This window comes from Geotrypetes seraphini, chromosome 12 (assembly GCF_902459505.1).
Source record: "Geotrypetes seraphini chromosome 12, aGeoSer1.1, whole genome shotgun sequence".
Classification (NCBI taxonomy): Eukaryota; Metazoa; Chordata; class Amphibia; order Gymnophiona; family Dermophiidae; genus Geotrypetes; species Geotrypetes seraphini.
Genome location: NC_047095.1, coordinates 110,485,679 through 110,495,385, shown reverse-complemented (window position 1 = coordinate 110,495,385; position 9,707 = coordinate 110,485,679).

Sequence of the window (9,707 nt, the reverse complement as noted above, 5' to 3'; positions counted from 1 at the left end):
GAGACCAATGCTCGATGGGCACGGGGGGTGGGGGTGGCAGAGACAATTGTGTTAAAAAGTTTTTAATACGGTCAACCATTTAAACCCTTTAATCACATCATTAATGTGTTAAATGTACGGCCTTAGCATAAACTCATGAATTCAAAAATTTAAATCTCCCTTCACTTGAGGTGGAGAATGCATTAAAGCTTTCTGCAGAGGCTGGCTCCATTTTATCGTTTGATTTCCCCAAAAAGTTGACAAAACTCAAAAATGCAGATTATTTTGTAATTGTCTCTCAGTGAGAAAACTAAATATGGGGGTAATGTGAGTGGAAGAAGGAATGATATTGTAAAAGAGTTTAGGGCTGCCAGCCTATCCATTTCTGCTTTCTTTCGCTTGTATTCCCTTCTCCCCATTTCGATAGTCTTTCTCCTCTTCTCTCCTTCCTCTTTGCTTTTTCCTTCTCTTCCTCCCTAAACTCACTTCCCACACTTTGCCCCCTCTTGGTTTCCCATCCACTCCCTCATCTTTTCTGCCCACCTTCTTTCCACTCTGCCGCCTTCACCTCTGACCTCCGAGAGGAAGTTCTGGGCCATCCAATCGCTGCCTGGCTGGCCTGGAACTTCCTCTCTGACGTCAGAATTGACGTTGGGAGGGGGAAAGCTTGTGGGCCCAGCGCTTACATAGTAACATAGTAGATGACGGCAGATAAAGACCCGAATGGTCCATCCAGTCTGCCCAATTTAAATTTTTTTTATTTTATTTTATTTTTTTTAAAATTTTTCTTCTTAGCTATTTCTGGGCAAGAATCCAAAGCTTTACCCGGTACTGTGCTTGGGTTCCAACTGCCAAAATCTCTGTTAAGACTTACTCCAGCCCATCTACACCCTCCCAGCCATTGACGCCCTCTCCTGCCCATCCTCCACCAAACGGCCAACCCAGACACAGACCGTGCAAGTCTGTCCAGTAACTGGCCTAGTTCAATATTTAATATTATTTTCTGATTCTAAATCTTCTGTGTTCATCCCACGGTTCTTTGCACTCAGTCACAGTTTTACTCTCCACCACCTCTCTCGGGAGCGCATTCCAGGCATCCACTACCCTCTCCGTAAAGTAGAATTTCCTAACATTGCCCCTGAATCTACCACCCCTCAACCTCAAATTATGTCCTCTGGTTTTACCATTTTCCTTTCTCTGGAAAATATTTTGTTCTACGTTAATACCCTTCAAGTATTTGAACGTCTGAATCATATCTCCCCTGTCTCTCCTTTCCTCTAGGGTATAAATATTCAGGGCTTCCAGCTTGTATGCCCCAGGCCTGGCTTGTGGAAGCAGGGAGAAATTGGGCGGTGGGTTGGGGGGGACAGGGAGAGAAAGAATCAGAGAAGTGGAGAAATCAGCGCGATGGCTTGGGCTGGGGGGCAGGGGAGAGAGAGAGAAAGAAAGACAGGCAGGCAGCGGGAGAGAGAAAGAAAGACAGTCAGGGGGAGATAAAGAAAGGCAGAAATAAAGAGGGGGGGGGAGAGAAAGCGAGACAAAAATAAAGAGGGGGCAGGGGCAGAAAGAAAGAAATATTGGATTTATAATTTTAAGTTCAATCTTTTTTATTAAATTTTAATCAAAATGCAAAAACAAAGAACGGTGATATGTAAGCACATCTTACAGAGGGTAGGAAAAGCCACAAGTATTATGAGCAGGGCAATACAACACAATAATATTGATCACAGAAACGGTATAAGCACTAAGCTTAGCAAAAGCATTAACAGTTGTTCGCATGTAATAGAAACGTAAAGATAATACAGTAAACAAGGGGAGTATTTCAGGAGTTATAAAAATCCAATACAGGAGACCACACTTTAAGATAAGTTAACAAGGCATTGGACTTTTCAGCAGCTACTTTCTCATACTTAGAATATAAGCAAACTGTATTCCACCACATAAGAGAGGAAAAATATTTTCAACAGGATAGAATTGATTTGAAAGCTAATAGTAATAAACATTTTAACAATCTGGCTTCAAATTTGTCTAACGGTGACTTTAAGGCCCCAGCATCAATAGAAATAAACATTTTAACAATCTGGCTTCAAATTTGTCTAAGATTTATAATTTTAAGAAGGAAGTACAACCAGAGCCTCATGAAATCACCAGACAAAAAGGTAGGAAAAATGATTTTATTTTCAATTTAGTGATCAAAATGTGTCTGTTTTCAGAATTTATATCTGCTGTCTATATTTTGCACTATGGCCCCCTTTTACTAAACTGCGATAGTGCAGGGAGCCTATGAGCGTCGGGAGCTGCGAGGGGCATTCAGCTTAGCTCCCTGCGCTAAAAAACACTATCGAGGTTTAGTAAAATGGGAAGGGGTACATTTGTCTATTTTTGTATAGTTGTTACTGAGGTGACATTGCACATTTTAAAGTCACCTGCCTTGACCTCTGAAAACCCCCCAAATACAAATGATAATTAACATTTTCTCTGTGTACAGTTTTTAAAAATTTTATTGTTGATAGATCAATTTGACTTGGTCATTTTAAAAGTAGCTCGCAAGCCAAAAAAGTGTGGGCACCCCTGATTTAGAATAAGGCAGCATCCACTAAAAATATGAAAAATTGACATACATTAAAAAATGGAAATGTCATTCTATCCATGAGATGTTCCCAGCAACTCCACTGCCACAGATAAGTATTCATAATCTGTGTATAAGTTGGTAGATAGCGGTGGAATGAGACAATGATCAGCTGTGATGGTCTCTTTAAGAATTAGCTCTGTGTTTATACACTAGAGTTTGGTTGTAGGGTCTGAGCTTTTCACATTCACCAATTTTTTGTGTTTTATATATATATATATATATATATATATATATTCAAATTTAAATATAAGTTACGTAAAAAAGTCTTGATTCAAAGATTTTAAGTGATGAATTTTTAATAAGTTATTCTATCCATGCCGCCCGTACCAATCTGAAATTTAAAATTGAGCTTCACTTTGTTGTGACGTCATGGTACAAACGTACTGACATCACGACGTATTTTATGTCTCAACGTGAGAACGTTTCTGTGTATTTCTAATATAGTGCACAAAAAAGTGCCCAAATTACCAAACATTATTGCACACCCACTAACGCCAAAAAAGACAATGATTTAGAGCAGTGGTCTCAAACTCATGGCCCAGGGGTCACATGCAGCCCGCCAGGTACTATTTTGAGGCCCTCGGTATGTTTATCATAATCAAATACAGTGTTCTCCCCAGAAATTTTTTCCAGCCGGGTGGCATGAAAAAGTAGCCGGGTGGGGCGGGACGGGGAAATTTGGTGGTGGGGAAAATTAAGGGCTCCTTTTACTAAGCTGCAATAGCGTTTTTAGCGCTTGCAGAATTGCCACGCTACACGGCTAGAACTAACGCCAGCTCAATGCTGGCGTTAGCGTCTAGCACGTGCAACAATTCTGCGCGAGCTAAGCAGCCCTAAATGTGTACTATTTGTATTAGTTAATTATTAGTTATTTTCCATGCTCAATATGACTGCCTTTCTTAAGGTTTGACACTTGTTCCATAATATTTTTATTAAATTTAAGAAGTATCCATTTCTAGAAGTGAATAATTAGATATTTGCCCTCTTTCAAATGGTATAGAGCAGCGTGTCTCAAACTTTGTTAACTCCGGCACACTAAACAGAGCAAATGTTTTTTGTGGCACACTAAATGCAGCAAATGTTTTTCATGGCTGGAAAAAATTTCTGGGGAGAACACTGTTGCCGTTAGTTTTCAAGGTCCAATCACGTCAAAGAATGATGCTTATCTGGGCAGTTGTATAATAAAAAGAATGGATAAGATAACATGAGAAGTGAAATTGTCATGAATCAGAGGGATACATACCCTGTAGGTCCTAAAAGCAGGCTTTTGGATTAGATATAAACTATGAAGTCAGTGGTGTACCTAGCATATGTGACACCCGAGGCCCATCATTTTTTGACACCCCCCCCATCTGTATGAAAAACATGATTTTTAGTAACAATCCACACATCACACAAGAGTGTATCTAGGAAAAGGCAGCATCTTACATACTGCAGTGAGCAGTACATCAATACACCCATTGTAAAACTAAACAAGCCAGACTAGTACAGATCAATCCTACACAGTCAATCCTAACTGAAAACCATGTCTTTCGAACACACAGAACACAGAAAACACCTTTGCCTAGTATGGAATATGTAATCACAAACTAACCCCTCTCCGTTTTACAAAACTGTAATGTGGTTTTTAGCCATGGTGGTAACAGCTCAGACTCTCATAGAATTCTGAGCAATTACTACCATGGCCGGTGCTAAAAACACGCTCTACAGTTTTGTAAAAGGGGGGATAAAATAGAAAAACATAGACAAAGGTTAAATTGAACCACCAAGAAGCAGGACTCTGCATACAATGCAACATCACAGAAACAGTGATGCATCTCCCCTAAAGCAAAAAAATAAATAAATATAATTTTTTTCTACATTGTCGTCTCTGGTTTCTGCTTTCCTCATAGTCTTGTAACTCTCTTCGTTTCATCCACTGTCTACTCTCTCTCTGCCCCTTCTATATAGCATCTTCTCTCCTTGTATTCCCCTTCCATCTCTCCCTTCACTCCTATTATTCTGGCATCCATCTTCTTCCCTTCCCTCCTCCAATGGTCTGGCATCTCTCTCCTCTTCTTCCCTTCCCTCTCCCACACCCCCATGGTCTGGCATTTCACTCTCTCCTCTCCCTTCCCCCAACTTCCATCAGCATCTGCCTCCTTTCTTTCCCTCCAACCCAATTCCATCCAGTATTCTTCCCCCTTATGTCTCTCTCTCCTTTCCCTGCACACCAATTCTATCAGCATCTGCCCCCTTTCTGTCCCTCCACCACCTTTCCATACCACCCTGACCCCCTTTTTCTCCCTCCAACACCCTTCTATGCTCCTCTCTCTCTCCAAACCAGCAAGGTCCCATGATGACTGCTTCTGTTGTCTTTGCAAGATGTAAGTGACGTTGGAGGGGGAGGGCCGGCAGACACAGGGAGTTGCGGCAAGGTTCCGCAATGACTGCAACTGCCGGTCCACCCCTTACAATATCACTTCCGGAGGCATAGGTGGCAAATGCAGTCATCGCGGGACCTTCCTGCACTTCAATGCGGCTGCTGACTCTGCTTCGGAATAATTACGGCAGCCGCGCTGAGGTGCAGGTGCCATTTAGAGCAGCTCGGAAGGTTCTGGATCCAGCCGGCTGTGTACCCCCCTAGGGCTGGCACCCGGGGTGGTCTACACTGTATGAGGGGACAAAAAATAATAAAAAGAATGGATAACTTGACCGATTTAGACATGTCATACAATTATAACCACAAAAATGTCATAAAATGTAATTCTAAACTGAAAAGACTCCAGACGAAAAGCAGACTATAGAAAGGAAACCAGAAAAGACCAAACCCATAGTACTAAGATTCAAATGCTAAAATTGGACATGTCCATTATGAAGAGAAGTGTGGATCACCGCTAATTATAACGAATGAGTCTTTAAAATATGAGATGGTAACGGATAGCCAGACTTGGTGGATGGAAGTGATAAATACTGGAGACAAAACCAGAGCACCATGATGAAACTTGAATGGAAATATGGATACCTATTTATACTTTTGAGTAAAATTGCGATGCGAACATGTCATAGAAAAGAATAAATAATGTGTAAACTAAAAACCAAGAACAACATATTGTAACACCGAACTCAGAATTAATGAAATAACATGATAAAAGAACTTAACCTCCCCCTAAAATAGGGCATATACATACTTAAAATGATGGCTGGTTACAAACAGTATATCTAGACTATATAGACCTAAACAGGGCAAAAGTAAATGTATGGGAAATAAACAGCTGATAATACAGAGTGTATCTTGAAAACATAAGCCGATAGTAGCTCAAAGACAAGCCAACCAGTTAGATGAAAAGTGAAACCTGGGAAAGATCTAAATTATTGTTCAAATGAGCTTCTATTAAAACCAAAGAATAAAACCACAGCACTCGGGAAAGTAAAAAAGGGAGAGTAAAATGGACTTACCGAAAAGGTCTCTGCACTGATGAGATAAACTCGTACGCAGAATAAATGTGAACACGCGACAGTGGGGCTATGATATTTGATCTGTTGAAAAAGGTGCCAAAAAAGTGTCGGCAGTGGATTGAATGCACACTGATAGGTGAGGGGCATCGGGCTGTTAAAAAAAGCTGCTTTAATAAATAAATGAAAATACTGGTGAAAAACTAAATAAAAAACCAAAACCATGATAAAATGCCGAACCTGACTGCAAGTGGTAGTGAAAGTAGCATAAGGCACCTGTAGTACTGTTAGTGCCAGAGCTGCTTAGAATAAAGAACCGTGCTGTACATGAGGAGAAAAAAGAAAGAATGAGTTGACAAGATGTCAAGTGCTGGCCCCTCACTGCACCACTAGATAAAACTAAGGAGTGATGCTCTAGTGCAGGGGTGCCCATACTTTTTGGGCTTGCGAGCTACTTTTAAAATGACCAAGTCAAAATGATCTACCAACAATAAAATAAAAAAAAAACCCCACAAAGCACACTGTACGCATTGAAAATGTTAATTATCATTCCTATTCTGGGTTTTTTTTCCAAAGAGGTCAAAGCAGATGACTCTATGCACTGTCACCTCAGTAACAACCATACAAAAATAGACAAATATACCCCCCTCCCTTTTTACTAAACCACGATAGCAGTTTTTAGCGCAGGGAGATGCGCTGAATACCCAGCGCTGCTCTCAACGCTCATAGGCTCCCTGCGCTAAAAACCTCTATTGCGGTTTAGTAAAAGGGGACCATAGTGTAAAATATAGACAGTAGATATAAATTCAGACACATTTTGATCACTAAATTTAAAATATAATCATTTTTCCTACCTTGTTGTCTGGTGATTTCATGAGTCTCTGGTTGCACTTTCTTCTTCTGACTGTGCATTCAATCTTTCTTCCCTTCTTTCAGCCTGTATGCTTCCTCTCCTCCAGACCTCATTCCCTCCCCCAACTTTTTCTTCCTCTCTCCCTGCCCTTTCTTTCTTTCTCTCTTCATGCCCCATTTCTTTTTTTCTGTTTCTCTTCTTTCCTTCTGTCTCCCTGCCTGCCCTCTTTCTTTCTTGCTTTCTCCCTGCCCTCCCCCAAGCCATTGCCACTGCCGCTGCCATCGGGGAACAGGCCCCCAAGCCGCGCCATCGGATAACAGGCCCTGCCACCACCACCCCAAGCTCTCCCTGCTTCCCTGCTTCGGGCCGACAAGCATTCCTCTCCCCGACGTCAATTCTGCTGTCGGAGAGGAAGTTCCGGCCCAGCCAGGCAGTGATTGGCTGGCCAGAACTTCCTCTCCGACGGCAGAATTGACATTAGGGAGAGGAAGGCTGATCGGCCCAAGATCGTGATCGACCTATTGGGAGAAATCCTGCCTCCGCGGAAACAGAAAGTAGGCAGGACCCGGCAGGAAGAAGATCAAATTGTAAGCTTTACTGACCTGTTTCCAGCCTTAGCCCGTAGTGAACGCATGCTTCCGGGCTCTAACATATGCATGCCGGCTTCCCTTCTCTTCCCCCCTCGGACATAACTTCTGGTTTCGGGGGGAAGAGAAGGGAAGCTGGCACGCACACGTTAGAGCCCTGGAGCATAAGTTCGCTATGGGCTAAGGCATGAAATCTCCAAGCCGTTTTTTTTTTTTTAATGTTGACCAGCAGTGGCAGCAGCAGAATTTAGCCGGGCAGTTATCTAAATTTGCCGGGCGGAGTGCCTGGCTAAAAGACCCTAGGGAGAACACTGAAATAAAATAGTTTCTTGATCATATATGTCTCTTTAGCTATAAATTACAATATTATTATTAAGACTTAGCCAAAAGGAAAGATTTATAAACTATAAAGAGTTTTACCTCATGCAAAATTGTCATTTCTTTAATAAGACATTAACTTTTTTTTCTGAGGCCCTTCAAGTACCTACAAATCCAAAATGTGGCCCTGCAAATGATTTTAGTTTGAGACCTCTGGCTTAACACTATAACCAAGGATCCCATCTAGCTCACATCATTGGGAAAAAGTCGCTTCATTTTTAATTAGAAAAAATAAGAAGGACAAAATATCCTTATAAAACAAGCATGAAATATTCTCTCTCCTCTTTCAGAAACTTGCTATTACTAAATCAAAAATTTATCCAGAAAAATTATTTATCAAACTGAACTAAAAATTTTTCTAATTGAATTGGATCAAAGGTAACATAATCCTTACTTAAATAGGAAATTAAACATTTACACCTGGAAACTTTTAAAAAAAAAAAAGGCACCATTGTCTACTACCTTACTGCCTCTTTTTCAAAGCTGCGCGGCAACAGCCCCAAAGCCCTTTAAATCCCTAAGGTCTCCTTTTATCAAGTCGCGCTAGTGGTTTAACACACATAATAGCGCGCGTTAAACCGCCAGCCGCACTAGCCACTACCGCCTCCTCTTGAGCAGGCGGTAGTTTTTAGGCCAGCGCAGGGGTTAGCACGCGGAGCCCTAAGAGAGTTGGTATTATGTCCTGACAATCCTCCAAGAACTGTATCAAATCAATATCAACTGATACCAACTGATCCGTTCCTTGCTCAGCCCAAATCCTTTTTTTTCTTCAGAATATAATATATTGCGGATATAGGTATTGATTCAGGATTAGTTGTCCCCACAACCTCCTTATGATACTTATTAAAAAGGATCTAAGGAGATATTAGGTGAGTTTCAGGAAAATTTATCAAATGCAGGTTTTTCACTCTTGCAGAGTTCTCCATAGTTTCTAATCTTAAGTGAATAGAATGGAAATCTTTCATAGCAGACATGGGGGAGAATCCTTGTAAGTTAGATACCTCCTTATCAGTTTTAATCATACTTTTATCTAAAATTTGTATATTAGAATCAATGTTTTCTAGTTTTTCTATTACTTCCTTCAAAAATATTTGAGATTGAGTAGTAACAGATTTCAATAACTTCTCCATCCTCACATTAATTTGCCACTAGTCTTTGTTTTGTCTGATTTACCTTTAGTAAAACCATATTGCCTTGGATCTTGAAACCCACTAGAGTCTAGGAAATTCACTATATTTTTCCTTCAGCACCACTTCCATTATTTTTCCAGTAACTGAAGTGAGGCTTATTTACTTGTAGTTTCCCGCATCATCTTTGTGACCACTTTTGTGAAGAGAGATTTCATTCACTTTTCTCCAATCCCACTCCCACTCCCACCACCAAGTATTTGTTGAACAAATCTTTGAGGACTCACTTGTACCTCTCTAAGTTCCTTTAATATCCTGGGATGGATCCCATCTGGTTCCATGTCTTTGTCTGCCTTCAATATTTCAAGTTGTTCAAAAACACTTTCTTCCATGAATGGTGCAGTGTCCACTTTATTCTCATGTGCAACTTTGTCAGCCAATAGTGATCCCTCTCCAGGAGTTTCTTCTGTGAGCACAGAACAAAAGGTTTTAATAATAACTTTATTCTTCTATACCGCTACAGTCGAATGACTTCTAGGCGGTTCACATCGAAGAAGGCTGGACAATCAGCGAATTACAGAATGCAAGAAGTGGGGATACAACTTATTACATAAGAAGTAGATAAAAGGACAGCATATCACATTAAGATTAACAGAGGGAAAAATAACATTGTAAGTGGTGAGGCTTCTGTTTAGGAAATGAATTTATCAAACAGT